Source organism: Felis catus, chromosome F2 (assembly GCF_018350175.1).
Source record: "Felis catus isolate Fca126 chromosome F2, F.catus_Fca126_mat1.0, whole genome shotgun sequence".
Classification (NCBI taxonomy): domain Eukaryota; kingdom Metazoa; phylum Chordata; class Mammalia; order Carnivora; family Felidae; genus Felis; species Felis catus.
This window is the reverse complement of record NC_058385.1, coordinates 49,220,735-49,236,092: the sequence shown is the minus strand read 5'-3', so window position 1 is coordinate 49,236,092 and position 15,358 is coordinate 49,220,735. Positions and strand designations below refer to the sequence as shown.

General features: G+C 36.9%; 1 protein-coding gene and 1 pseudogene across 38 annotated transcripts in view; one reads left to right on the top strand and one right to left on the bottom strand.

The window, feature by feature from the left end:
* Positions 1 to 15,358, bottom strand: part of RIMS2 (regulating synaptic membrane exocytosis 2) — a 612,755-nt gene that overhangs the window by 578,365 nt on the left and 19,032 nt on the right. The window lies entirely within an intron of this gene.
* Positions 5,255 to 6,934, top strand: LOC123383227 (annotated as a pseudogene).

Here is a 15,358-nt window from a genome sequence, read left to right as displayed (position 1 = left end):
TAAACACCTGCAAGTTCAAAGTGAGGGGATGGTGAAACATTTATCATGCAAACAGATGTCAAAATAAAGCCAGAGTAGCAATACTCCAATATAAACAAACTAAACTTTAAAACAAAGTCTGTTACTAGAAACAAAGAAGGACAATATATCACCATAAAGTAGACAGTCTAGTAAGGAGATATAACAATTGTAAATATTTATGCACCCAGCCCCCAAAAGCAGCTAACAACAAACATAAAGGAAGTAATCATTAGTAACACAATAGTAGGAGGGGGCTTTTACACCCCACTTACATCAATGGATAGAACATCCAGACAGAAAATCAACAAGGAAACAGTTGCTTTGAATGACACATTGGACTAGGTGGATTTAACAGACATATTCAGAACATTTAATCCTGAAACAGAATACACATTCTTTTCAAGTGCACATGAAACATTCTCCAGAACAGATTATACACGTTAGACCACAAAACAAGTCTCAACATATTCAAAAAGATTGAAGTCATACAATGCATCTTTTTCAACCACAATGCTATGAAGATACAAATTAGTCACAAGAAAAAATCTGGAAAGACCACAAACCCACAGAGGTTAAATAACAAGCTACTAAACCAAGAAATCAAAGAGGAAATCAAAAAATACATGGAGACAAATGAAAATGAAACACAAAGGTCCAAAATCTTTGGGATGCAGCAAAAGCTATTCTAAAAGGAAAGCTTAAAGCAATACAAGCCTAACTCAAGAAGCAAGAAAAATCTCAAGTAAACAACCTAACCTCACACTTAAAGGAGCTAGAAAAAGACCAAAACCCAAAAACAGCATAAGGAAGAAAATAATAAAGATTAGAGCAGAAATAAGTGAAATAGAAACAAACAAATAAACAGAGCAGAACACACCAATGAAACAGGAGCTGGTTCTTTGAGATCAACAAAATTGATAAATCTCTAACCAAACTCATCAAAGAGAGAGAGAGAGGACTCAAATAAGCAAATGCAGAAATGAAAGAGGAAGAATAGCCTACACCACAGAAATACAACCAATTATGAGAGGACATTATGAAAAATTATATGCCAACAACTTGGACAACCTGATATTTGGTAGATAAAAACACTACCAAAAAGAGAGAGAGAGAGAACTACAGGCCAATATCTCCAATGAACATAGATACAAAAATCCTCAAAAAAATTAGCAAACCAAATATAACAATACATTAAAAAAATCATTCACCACAGATGAGTGGGGTTTATTTCTGGGATGCAAGGGTCAATCATTATTTGCAAATCAATCAACATGATCTATCACATCAACAAGAGAAATGATAAAAACCATATGATCATTTCAGTAGATGCAGAAAAAGCATCTGACAAAGTACAGTATCCCTTCATGATAAAACCCCTCAACAAAGCATGTTTAGAGGGAACATAACCTCAACATAATAAAGGCCATATATACAAAATCCACAGTTAACAGCATACTCACTGGTGAAAAACTGAGTGCTTTTACCGTAAGATCAGGAAGAAGACAAGGATGTTCATTCTTACCACTTGCATTAAACATAATACTAGAAGTCCTAGTCATAGCAATCAGATAACAAAAATAATAATAATAATAATAATAATAATAATAATAATAATAATAAAGGCATCCAAACTGGTAAGAAAGAAGTAAAATATTCACTATTTGCAGGTGACATGATATTAAACATATAGAAAACCCTAAAGATTCCACCAAAAAAACTACTAGAAATGATAAATGAATTCAGTAAGGACACAGGATGTAAAATCAATGTACAGAAATACATTTCATTTCTATACAGTAATAATGAAGCAGCAGACAGAGAAATTAGGAAAACAATCCCATTTACAATTTCAACAAAAATACTAAAATACATAGGAATAACTTAACCAAAAAGGTGAAAGATCTGTACTCTGAAAACTGTAAAACACTGATGAAAGAAATTGAAGAAGACACAAATGGAAAGATATTCCATGCTCATGGATTGAAAGAGCAAATATTTATAAAATACTACCCAAAGCAATCTACACATTTAATGCAATCCTTATCAAAATACCAACAGCATTTTTTACAGAACTAGAACATATCATACAAAATTTGTATGGAACCATAAAAGACCCTGAATAGTCAAAGCAATCTTGAAAAAGAAGAACAAAACTGAAGTAGCACAATCCCAGATCTCAGGATATACTATAAAGCTGTAGTAATAAAGACAGTATGGTACAGGCACAAAAACAGACACATAAGTCAAAAGAACACAATAGAGAGCCCAGAAATAAACCCAGCACTATATGGTCAATTCTCCCCCACTGAAGGCAAGAATATGCAATGGGCAAAGACAGCAAAGACAAATGATGTCTCTTCCAACAAATGATGTGGGGGGGGGGGGGCGCCTGGGTGGCTTAGTCGGTTAAGTGTCCAACTCTTGATCTCAGCTTAGGTCTTGATCTCAGGGTAGTGAGTTCAAGCCCCCACACTGGATTCCACATTGGGTGTGAAGCCTGTTGGGAAAACTGGACAGCTATGTGCAAAAGAATGAAACTGGACCACATTCTTACACCATACACAAAATAAACTCAAAATGAAATAAAGACCTAAACATGATACCTGAAACCATAAAAACCCTAGAAGAGAGCCCAGGCAGTAATTTCTCTGTGCCAGCCACAGCAACATTTTTCTACATATGTCCCCTGAGGCAAAGGAAACAAAAGCAAAAATAAACTATTGGGACTACATCAAAATAAAAATCTTATGAACAGCAAAGGAAACAGTTAACAAACCTAAAAGATATCCTAGTGAATGGGAGAAGATATCTGCAAATGGCATATCCAATAAGGGGTCAGTATCCAAGATATATAATGAACTTACACAACTCAACACCCATAAAACAAATAGTCCAATTAAAAAATGGGCAGAATACATGAACAGATATTGTTCCAAAGAAGACATACAGATAGCCAAAAGACACATGAAAAGATGCTCAACATCACTAATCATCAGGGAAATGCAAATCAAAACCACAATGAGAGATCACCTCACACTTGTCAGAATGGCTAAAATCAAAAACACAAGAAACAAGCATTGGTGAAAACATGGAGATAAAGAAACCTTTATGCACTGTTGGTAAGAATGCAAACTGGTGTTAGCCACTGTGGAAAACAGCATGGAAGTTCCTCAAAAAATTAAACATGGAACGATCATATGATCCAGTAATTCCATCATTAGGCATTTACCCAAAGAACACAAAAACACTAATTTGAAAAGATATATCACCTCTGAGCTTACTGCAATATTATTTACAATAGCCAAGATATGAGAGCAACTCAAGTGTTGCAAGAGAAGAATGGATGAAGAAGTTGTGGTATATATACACAATGGAATATTATTCAGCCATATAGAGAATGAAATGTATCCATTTGCAATAACATGGGTTACCTAGAGGGCATAATGCTAAGTGATATATAAGTCAGAGAAAGACAAATGATTTCACTTACATGTGAGATTTCAGAAACAAAACAAAGGAACAAAGAGAAAAGAGACAACATAATAGACTCTTGGAGAACAAACCTTTGTGCACTGTTGGTGGGAATTCAAATTGGTATAGCTACTTTGGAAAATAGTATGGACGTTCCTCAAAAAGATAGAAAAATAGAAATACCATATGATCCAACAGATCCACTATTATTTACCCAGGGAAAACAAAAACACTAACTTGAAAAGATACATGCACCCCTATGTATATTGTAGCATCATTTACAATAGCCAAGACATGGAAGCAACCTAAGTGTCCATCAACAGGCAAATGGATAAGGAAAATGTTTACACACACACACACACACACACACACACACACACACACACAGGAATAGAACACAGCCATAAAAAGGGATGAGATCAGCCATTTGAGACAGAATGGAGGGATCTAGAGTATATTATGTTAAGTGAAATAAGTCAGACTGAGAAAGACAAATACCATATGATTCCACTCATAAATGAAACCTAAAAAAATAAACAAAAAGCAGAATCACAGCTGTAAATACAGAGGATAAACCGAAGGTTTCCAGGGTATAGGAAGTATGAGATTGGGCAAAATGGGTGAAAGGGAAAGGGAGATGCAGGTTTCCAGTTATGGAATGAGTAAATCATGGGAATAAAAATGCAGGGCATAAGGAATACAGTCAATGACACTGGAAGAGTGATGTAATGGGACAGAAGGTAGCACTACTTGTGATGAACACAGCATAATGTATAAACTTGTCAAATCACTAAGCTGCACACCTGAAAATAATGTAACATTGTGTATCAACTCTACTAATAAAAAAAAAAAACACAGTAATTTTGATGACCACTGAGTAATGTACAGAGTTGTCGAATCATTGTTATAGACCTGAAACTAATACAACATTGTATATTAATTATACTGGAGTTAAAAGTTAAAAAATGAAGTATTTCTAATGCAGGCATGCCTCTTTTTCATGGTAGTTCTATTTTTAATTGTGGGGGAAACCTCCATACTGTTCTCCATGGTGGCTGCACCAATTTACATACCGACCAACAGTGCACAAGGGTTCTTTTTTCTTCATCTCCTCACCAACGCTTATTTCTTTTTATTTCAGCCCTTCTGACAGGTGTGAGGTCGTATCTCATTGTGGTTTTGATTTGCACTTCTCTGATGATGAACGATGTAGAGCGTCTCTTTATGTACCTGTTACCCAGATGTATGTCTTCTTTACAATAATGTTCATCCAGATATTCAGGTATACCTCTTTTTTATTGCACTTCACTTTACTGCACTTCACAGATACTGCATTTTTTTTACGGATTTAAAGTTGGTGACAACCCGCATCCAGCAGTTCTATCAGTGCCATTATTCCAACGTCATTTACTCACTTCGTGTGTCTGTGTTACATTTTGGAAGTCTCACAGTATTTCAAACTTTTTAACTCCTATCATAGTTGTTATGGTGATCTGTAATCAGTGATCTTTGATGTTGCCATTGTAATTGTTTTGAGGCATCACAAACCACACCCGTATGAGACAGTGAACTTGATCAATAAATGGTGTATATACTCTGACTACTCCACCAACCAGCTGTACCCCGGGCTCACTCCCTCTCCTCGGGCCTCCCTACTCCCTGAGACACAATAATATTAAATTAGTCTATTTAATAACCCTACAAAGGCTTCTACTATTCAAATGAAAGTTATACGTCTCTCGGTTTAAATTAAAAGCTGGAAATGATTAAGCTTAGTGAAAGGAAGACATGTCAAAAAAGCCGAGATCAGCCAAAAACTAGGCTTCGTGTGCCAGTTAGCCAAATCGTGAATGCAAAGGAAAAGTTCTTGAGGGAAGTGAAAAGTGCTGCTCCAGGGAACACAAAGATGATAAGAAAGTGAAACAACTTTATTGCTGATCTGGAGAAAGCTTCAGTGGTCTTGATAGAAGATGAAACCAGCCACAACATTCCCTGAAGCCAAAGCCTAACCCAGGGCAAGGCCCTAACTCTCTTCAATTTTATGAAGGCAGAGAGAGGTGAGGAAGCTGCAGGAGAAAAGTCTGAAGCTTGCAGAGGTTGGTTCATGAGGTTTAAGGAAAGCAGACGTCTGCATAACAGGAAAGTGCAAGGTGAGGCAGCAGGTGCTGATGTAGAAGCTACAAGTCATCGAGAAGATCCAGCTAAACAATTAATGAAAGTGGCTACGCTGAACAACGTATTTTGGGGATGAAACAGCCTTTTGTTGAAAGAAGATGCCATCTAGGACTGTTAGAGCTAGAGAAGAGAAGTCAATGCCTGGCTTCAAAGCTTCAAATGACAAGCTGACTCTCTTGTTAAGGACTAACACAGCTGGTGATTGTAAGTTGAAGCCAAAGTTGATTTACCATTCAGAAAATCCTAGGTCCATTAAGAATCATACTAAATCTTGTATAAATGGAACAAGAAAAACCGGATGAGAGTACATCTGTTGACAATATGGTTTACTATCCATTTTAAGCTCACTTTTGAGACCTAATGTTAAGGGGGGAAAAAAGAGTCCTTTCAAACATTACTCATTGACAATGTACTCAGTCACCCAAGAGCTGTGATGGCAATGTACAAGATTAACGTCATTTTCACGCCTGCAACCACAACATCCATTCTGCAGCCCATGGATCAAGGAATAATTTGGACACTCAAGTCTTTTTAAGAAATACATTTTATAAGGCTATAGCTGCCATAAATAGGGATTCCTCTGATGGATATAAACAAGGTAAATTGAAAACCCTCTGGAACGGATTCACCATTCTAGATGCCATTAAAAAACCTTCATGATTTGTGGGAAGAGGTCAAAATATCAACATTAACAGGAGCTTGGAAGAAGTTGATTCCAGCTCTCATGGATGACTTTGAAGGGTTGAAGGCTTCAGCGGAGAAAGTAACTGCAGATGTGGAAATAGCAAGAGAACTAGAATTAGAAGTGGAGCCTGAAGACGGGACTGAATTGCTGCAGTCTCGTGATAAACTTGAATGAATGAGAAACCGCTTCTTGTGAATGAGCAAACAAATCAGTTTCTTGAGAAGGAATCTACTTCTAGTGAAGATGTGGGTAAGACTGTTGAAATGACAACAAAAGATTTAGAATGTTACATAAACTCAGCTGATAAGGCAATGGCAGGTGTACAAGGATTGACTCCAATTTTGCAAGAGGTACTACTACTATGGGTAAAATGCTATCAACCAGCATCCCAGGCTACAGAGAAATCATTTATGAAAGGCAGAGTCAATCAATATGGCAGACCTCACTGTTGACTTATTTTAAGAAATTGCCACAGTCATCCCTCCCCTACTGTCAGCAACCACTACCCTGATCAGTCAGCAGCCATCAACATAGAGGCAAAATCCTCTATCAGCAAAAAACTGCAACTCACTGGAAATTTAGATGATGGTTAACATTTTTTACCAATATGGTATTTCTTAATTCAGATATATACCATTTTTTATAGACATAATGCTACCACACACTTAATAAACCACAGTGTAGTGCAAACATGACTTTTATATGCACTGGGAAACCAAAAAATTCATTTGACTTACGTTATTTTAATATTCACTTTATTGCAGTGTCTGGAATGGAACCCACAACATCTCTGAGGTACGCCTGTACTAATCTAAAGCTCCCCGACATTGTACCCCTTCATATCTTTAAACAAGGTATCCTTAATTCCTTCAATAATTCATTACTAAGCATCTACTATGTGTCAGGCACTGTGCTAACCTCAAAAAGGAGTCGAATTCTACATCACACACAATTTCTGCCCTCAGTATCCACATAAACATAACTTATTAATAACTGGCTTAACCTATAAATAAATATCTATTATGGTTATAACTTTATTATTAGCCATTTGGAAATCTTTAAGTTATTCTTTATTTGCCATTTGTGAAAATACAAATGATTGATTATTCTTTTCCTAATGTGCTAGAGATTAGAGCGAGAAGATTAAAGAGTAGGAGATGCCTAAAGTCATTTGCAAATGGGGAACATGTGCCAAATGGGAGAACTAGGAGGGATACAAGATAGGTTCCACCAAATTCACAGTTTTACTATGGCCCAGCCCTCTTAATAATCATCATACTTGGGCAGATAAATAGAAACTGTATTGTCATGGGAACATTGTCTTAGGCCACAAGAATCACAACATCTCTGGTTCACAAGACTAAAGTTTTGTTTGTTTTCTATTTTACTGAGGCTATTACAAAGATGCTATGTCCTCAGAGGATTTGTTAATCAAGGTTATCAATCTACTCCATAGAAACTTAAGAAAAATATTGGTGAAATTTAATTGTAATGTAAACCTAGCGTTCCTCAACCTTTCTCTTAAGTAGACGCAGTAAAACTCTTATCAACATTTTAATGTTATCCAGGTCCAAATGAATGTATAGTCTGAAGGAATCCCCTATCAACCAACCAAAAGCAACTTGAAGAACAATTTAAGAAAAAATCTATATAACAGAATGGAGAAAAAATATTTTACTAAATGATATTGGTGATTTTTTTCTTTAGGAAGAAACTAGGTACATTTAGAAAAATACCTTGATAACCTACTTCAGAGCAGAAGGAGAACTCCAAGGGAACAGACTGAATGGCAACACTTAAGAAAACATAGTTACCCTGATATGTATAAAAATTAACAGAAATTGGAGAGTGAAAAGGAAATGGAAGAGAAAAGAAAGGATGAGCTAAAAGAAAGTAGGATAACAACATGTCACTGAGTTGGAATCCACTGGGCAGAAACGCTCAGAGACTTTCAAGAATGGGAATGTTTAATTCTATTTTGACTTATCCACTGTATGTAAACCTCTTCACCATTATCCCTAAATCTCCAAAGAAATGCTATGAACACAGCTGCCTGGTAATAGTCAAATTTTAAAATCCAGGAAATAGGGTTGTGTCTCATATTCAGCTTCACACTAGGGCAGAGAAAAAGGCAAAACATACAGCAAAAATCAATAGTGAAGGGGTGCCTGGGTGGCTCAGTCAGTTAAGCGTCTGACTTTAGCTCAGGTCATGATCTCATGGTTCGTGAGTTTTGCCCCGCATCGGGCTCAGAGCCTGGAGCCTGATTCAGATTCTGTGTCTCCCTTTCCCTCTGCCACTCCCCTGTTTGCACTCTGTCTCTCTCTCTCTCTCTCTCAAAAATAAACATTAAAAAAAAATTTTTTAATCAATAGTGGAACATTGAACTGTTTTGTTGTAATTGCAATGACAGTATTAAAAATTAGAACAGAGGAGAAAACTCATTTAATTGAATATGCCTGGCATGTGACAAGTGAAGTAGATAGTTGAGAAAATATATTCATGGAAAAACATCTATGATATTCCATTAAGTAGAAAACATTTATAATGAAGTACTAAGCAGAATACAAAATCATACATACACCATAATTATATATATATATATATAAAACATGTGATACATAAAGATAAAAAACTATAAGGGAATATGTAAAAACAAAGTTGTATAGGGAGACAAGAGTATATAGAATTTTATCTTTTTTTTTAATGTCTACTATTATTATTATTATTATTATTAAGATTTTTAGGGGCGCCTGGGTGGCTCAGTCGGTTAAGCGTCTGACTTCAGCTCAGGTCACGATCTCACGGTCAGTGAGTTCGAGCCCCGCGTTGGACTCTGGGCTGATGGCTCAGAGCCTGGAGCCTGCTTCCAATTCTGTGTCTCCCTCTCTCTCTGCCCCTCCCCCATTCATGCTCTGTCTCTCTCTGTCTCAAAAATAAATAAACGTTAAAAAAAATATTTTAAAAAGATTTTTAGTAAAAATTGAGATAAAATAGTCTTTGAATTTTCTATTTCTGTTTAATATAATCAGCCTTCTACGTGAAAGTATTTGAAAGACGGTGATTTCAATAGCTAGGATGAGCAAAAGAGAATTAATATAAATTTAAGAGTACTGCTATTTGGATCAATTTGAAAAAAGTATGAATAGCCTTGAAATAGACACTTGTCAAATTACATGATAAGTCCATAACACAGCTTAGATTTTTTGCAGAATTTATAAAACAAAACAACTTTAAATACTATTACTTTTTAAATACTATGAAAAGCCTTTAAAAAGTCTGATTAACTAAACTTCCAGTCTCAAGAGGGCAATTTGCTATTATCAACAATCTCAAAATCCTTTAGTGAAGAAAAATGTTCAAGGACAAATACCCAGATGAATTTCACCTGTGTTCTCCTCACGTCCTCTCACTCTTGTCTCATCTTCTAACCTCAAGACTGACCTTCATATAAACAGATGAATCTAACTTCAGATAGGGGTGGCGAGCACAAAACTAGGAGCAGAGAAAGCAACCTAAAAGGCAACATGTTTATTTTTCTTTTCCTATTAATGTTTATTGCCTATCTTCTGTATGCTGGGTGCATTATATTTGCACCTCACCACAACCCTAGGAAACAGGCATTATTGTTCTCGATTTATAGATAAAGCAACAGAGAGTCCCAAAGTGACTTGTTCAAGGTCACACAACTAGCAGGTAGGCTATGACCCAGGGATGGACTATGCCAAAGCCTTTCCTTTATGGGAAAAGCGCAGCTGCTTATATACGGTGCACTGACTTGACTCCCCGAAACCAGCTAAGGAAACACAGGAGTAGGAGGAAAACAAGCAGAAAAAAGCCATATTTCTAGTCATAAAGATCCAGCTACTTATATAAAGCTGTCTTGACTGATTAGATTGAGACTATAGAAACTCCCCTAAATTCTAACCAGACGAAAACAGGAGTCCTAAGAGGGAAATTTTTACTAGAACTGCCATCTTACACTGTTAAAGGAGCCAGCCCGACTCTAAATCATGTTTCTGACTCTAGTAAATTGTAAACAGAGGTAAAAGACAAGTATACCAAAGCCATAAAAACAAGTACTGAGATCAGAGTCCTGAACCTAGGCCAGGAATCAAGAGTTCTGAAGTGAGGAGTGAGCATTGTTTATGTTAGTAGTCCACAAAAGGGTCTAGGAAAGAGAACCAGTATAGGATTGACTCTAAGCTAGAAGGCGATAGCAGATTATTCATGAGTCACAGAAATGAATGAGAACTAGGAGGTAAAGGCCAGGACAAAACTGAGAAATGTAAACTGGAAAGGGTGGGAAAGAGAAGTGTTTGAAAACATTGGAAATATTGAAACATATGGTAAATCGTGAGACAGTTTGAGCTATGGCATGGTTATATAAATTCCTGCTGCAAAATCTGGTGGCAGATTGGAAGCATGTGTTCCAAAACAATCCCATAAGACTTCCTATTACAGTTGAAGAAAACAAGTAATAAGGGTTTTATGCCCTTAACGGCATCCGAGTCTCTTCAAAAGGTGATTTTAATGTAACTTTTTAGATGAAAGCACCACTGATTTGGTCCCAATCTCAAATATTTCAGGATATATATCGTATATATAATATACTAATCCGCTGAATTATTTATTCCATACATATCCCCCTTAGAAGAAGAGAGCCCAAGCGGGGTTTGTGCTCCCCACAAGCGGGGCTCGAGCTCACTGGATGCGGGGCTCGAGCTCACCCAATGTGGGACTCAAACTCACGAACTGTGAGATCATGACCTGAGCCAGAGTCAGATGCTTAATGACTGAGCCTCCCAGGTGCCCTAAAGTTGCTTTTTTAGAAGGTACTCTGCAGCAATAGAGGACAAATCCAGGACAAAGACACAAGATCACAAAATACAAGACAGTATGTGGGAGGGCGGATGGGCTAAATGGATAAGGGGCATTAAGGAATCTACTCCTGAAATCATTGTTATACTATATGCTAACTTGCATGTAAATTTAAAAAATAAAAAATAAATTAAAAAAAATACAAGACAGTAGCAGTAGCGGTAGAAATACACTGATGAGAATCTTCACGCTAGACGTTCTGACACTAAATTAATAGAATTTATTGATAGAACACGCCCTATCATGCTTTTATTTCAACACCTTTCACTGCAATCAAACATACCAATGAGATAAATTCAAATTTCTTAACATGGTATATAAGAATAGGTGATTACAATATCTAACAACTGATAAAATCATGACATTAATATACAAATCAATATGTAAATGAACATTAAAATAAATTTCTTTCCTTTTTTCCCAAATAAACTATGGATGTAGACATATAAATATCTGCTTATTGTGTAATAAGCTGTAGCACAAATTATTCATATAGTCATTTTAATAATTCCCAAATCGTCTCTTCAGTTTTAGAAAGTGTTGAGTTAATCTCTTTAAGGGGCCGTGGTTTGATATTTAGAATCATAACCAGGTTCTCCCAACATCTTCCTATTACAATGACAGTCATTAGTCCCCAGTGCCCAGCAGCACTTCGTTGAGGGAATAAAGCAGATGGGTATGCTGTTTGCATGTCATTGCCACATAAGAATATGAATGCTAGTGTTTCCCACAGGGCATGAAACTCCTGTGCCTCAGGACACCCCCAAAAAAGGGGTGCCACAAAACTAGCTGCACTGCAGCCTGCTCCACTGCTTCTAACACCAACAGGACATTCTGGAGTATCAGGCAAGCACTGACACTCCAGCCACTATATGACTTCCCAGGGCCACATTAATCCACACCAGCAAGGTCAGTGGGACCCATAATCCATCTCTACAGCTTGCACTGCACATCATTAGGTAAATTATTCTGTCAGTAAAATGTACCAGTTTGCAGGAAAGCGATTCGATATTTTAATAACTAGTATCTCTGTAATGGTGAGTATAGTTGAATACCAGTCCTGCATACAGGACTCCTTACAGCTGACTCCAACCAACTAGCTTCCACCAACTCATCCCTTCCTCCCATCTTCCACGCAACTAGCATAGGAATACTGGTGATTCCCCAAAGACACTGTGTTCTTCCGCAGTCCATGATCTGCACATATCTAGAATGCCCTCCTCCTCCACATACTGAGTTATAATTTGCCTGAAAAGCCAGGTTATAATACCTTCCCCTAAATCCTCCATGTTCATAAAGTCACCCGTCAACTCAACAATTGATAAACACCCATTTTAAAGCATTTATCATATATTTGGTTATTTACTTACATGATTCTTACCCACCAGATTATGAGCAACTCAAGGGTAGAGACTATGCCCTAGTCCTCTCCATTTCCTCAATGAGTACAGTGGCTCGTGTATGGCAGGCACTCAAAACACATGTATTTAAAAGAAGAATGAAAAAACACCTAAACCAAAAGCAATTATTACCTTTGATCTTCTATACTAGATGCCATCACTGGATATTTTTACATGCAAACTTAAACATGTACAAGAGAATACTTATCTTTTCTAAATTCTTTTAGAGACGAGAGTGTACGTGACTTTGCAGAGGTGACACCAGTATAGCACTCCTCCCTGGCCTTCCCACTGGATTATCTCAGATAGTCTAATTATTACTTTTGCCATAATGGGGTTATTATCAGTGAAGTTCTTTGTTTTAGATAGATACGTAAAATATCTATTTTTATTTAATTTGCCCTTATTTTCACATTTTTCTAGCATATAAAGTATGCATGACTGCTATCATTATCCTCATCAGCATCACCATCTCACATTAGCTGTCCCTGTTAGAGGGAAACCTGGGTGGCTCAGTTGGTTGAGCGTCCAACTTTGGCTTGGGTCATGATCTCATGGTTCATGGGTCTGAGCCCCACATTGGTCTCTCTGGTGTCAGCACAGAGTCTGCTTCGGATCCTCTGTCTCCCTCTCTCTCTGCCTCTCTCCTGCTCATGCTCTCTCTCTCAAAAATAAATAAAACATTTTTAAAAAATAAAAAAGATGTCCCTATTAGAATATAAATTATTTTGTCAATTTGTTTGTTCTTTCTTTCCTTCTTTCTCCTGTCTTTTGTTTCTTATTGGCTTTTTTTTTTTTTGAGGTAAAATCGGTATATAATTTTATATTAGTTTTAGGTGTCCAACATGATAATTCAGTATTTGAATACACTATAAAGTGATCACAATAGTCTCATTACCGTCCATCAACATACAATTGACCCTCCTCACCTTTTCCCCTCTGATAACCACCAATCTGTTCTACCAATGAGTTCTTTTTATTTTTGTTTTTAGATTTCACATATAAGTGAAATCATATGGTGTTTGTGTTTGATGTACTTCACTTAGCATAATACCCTCAAGATTCATCCATTTGTCACAAATGACAAAATTTCTTTCTTTTTTATGGCTGTCACTACGTTGTGTGTGTGTGTGTGTGTGTGTGTGTGTGTGTGTGTGTACATATATCTTCTTGATCTATTCACCCATCAATGGAAACTTAGGTTGTTTCCACATCTTGGCTATCGTAAATAATGCTTCAGTGCATACAGGGCTGAATACATTTTTTAAATTAGTATTTTCATGTTCTTTGGATAAATACCCAGAAATGGAATAGCTGGATCATATGGGAGATGTATCTTTAATTTTTTTTAATTTATTTATTTTGAGAGAGAGAGAAGTGGGTGAGAGTGCACCAGCAGGAGCGGGGGGGGGGGGGGGGGAGGGTGCGCCGGAACAAAGAGAGAGAATCCCAATCTGCACTGAATCTGCACTGGCAGTGCAGAGCCCAACCCAGAGCTCGATCTAATGAAACATGAGATCATGACCTGAACCAAAATCAAGAGTCTGCCATTTAACGGACTGAGCCACCCAGGAGCCCCTATTTTTAATTTTGAGGAACCTCCATACTGTTTTTCATAGTGGCTTGCACCGATTTACAATCTCACCAATTGTGTACATGGGTTCCCTTTTCTCCACATCCTCTCCAACCCTGATTTCTTATTTTTTGATAATAGCCATTCTAACAGGTGTGAGGTGGTATCTCATAGTGGTTTTGATTTGAAATTCCCTGATAAGCAGTGATGTTGAATGTCTTTTCATGTGCCTATTGGCTATCCGTATGATTTCTTTGGGAAAATGTCTATTCATTTTTTAGTCAAATTGTTTGGTTTTTCGTTATTGAGTTGCTTGAGTTCTTTACAGATTTTGGATATTAACCCCTTATTGGATATATGATTTACAAATATTTTCTCCCATTCAGTAGGTTACCTTTTCATTTTATTGATGGTTTCTCTTGCTGTGCAGAACCTTTTAGCTAGATGTGGCCCCATTTGTTTATATTTGCTTTTGTTGCCTTTGCTCTTGGAGTCATATCCAAAAATTCAATACCAAGACCAATGTCAAGGTACCTACGAGCTATGCTATCTGCTAGCATCAGTGCAACTGTGAATTTCTCAAAATTTTAATTATTGAAGTTAAAGTTTAAATCACTAATTAAGCAATATAGTAAGGATCTCAAACTTGGGATTCCCATACCTTGAGAATTCTTCTCAAACAAAATGTCTTAATACATGAAAAGTTTATCTCAAAGCAACGGGGCCAAGTAAACAATGCCAGTACCTTACCACAAAGTAACAGATTTTAATTTTTTAAAGCATTTGCAAGTGAAAGGGCGCCTCGCTGGCTCAGCTGGAAAAGCATGTGGCTGTTCATCTCAGGGTCATGAGTTCCAGCCCCAAGCTGGGTGTAGAGATTAGTTAAATAAATAAATAAATAAACCTTTTTGTAAAAGCGTCTGCAAGTGAAAATAAAGCACAATTGCAAAACTGCTGATTTACCAGTTTGCATAAAAACTACCAACACTATATTTTAAAATAACTAAACCAAAAAGAAGACAAAAGGGAGACAGAGAATGAATGACACTTTCAAAAATATTATTAGTAAGTGCATTGATGGCATGTGTGAGGATATAGAGACAAATTCAGTCAAGCAAACTACCAACTAGGGGCGCCTGGGTGGTTCAGTCG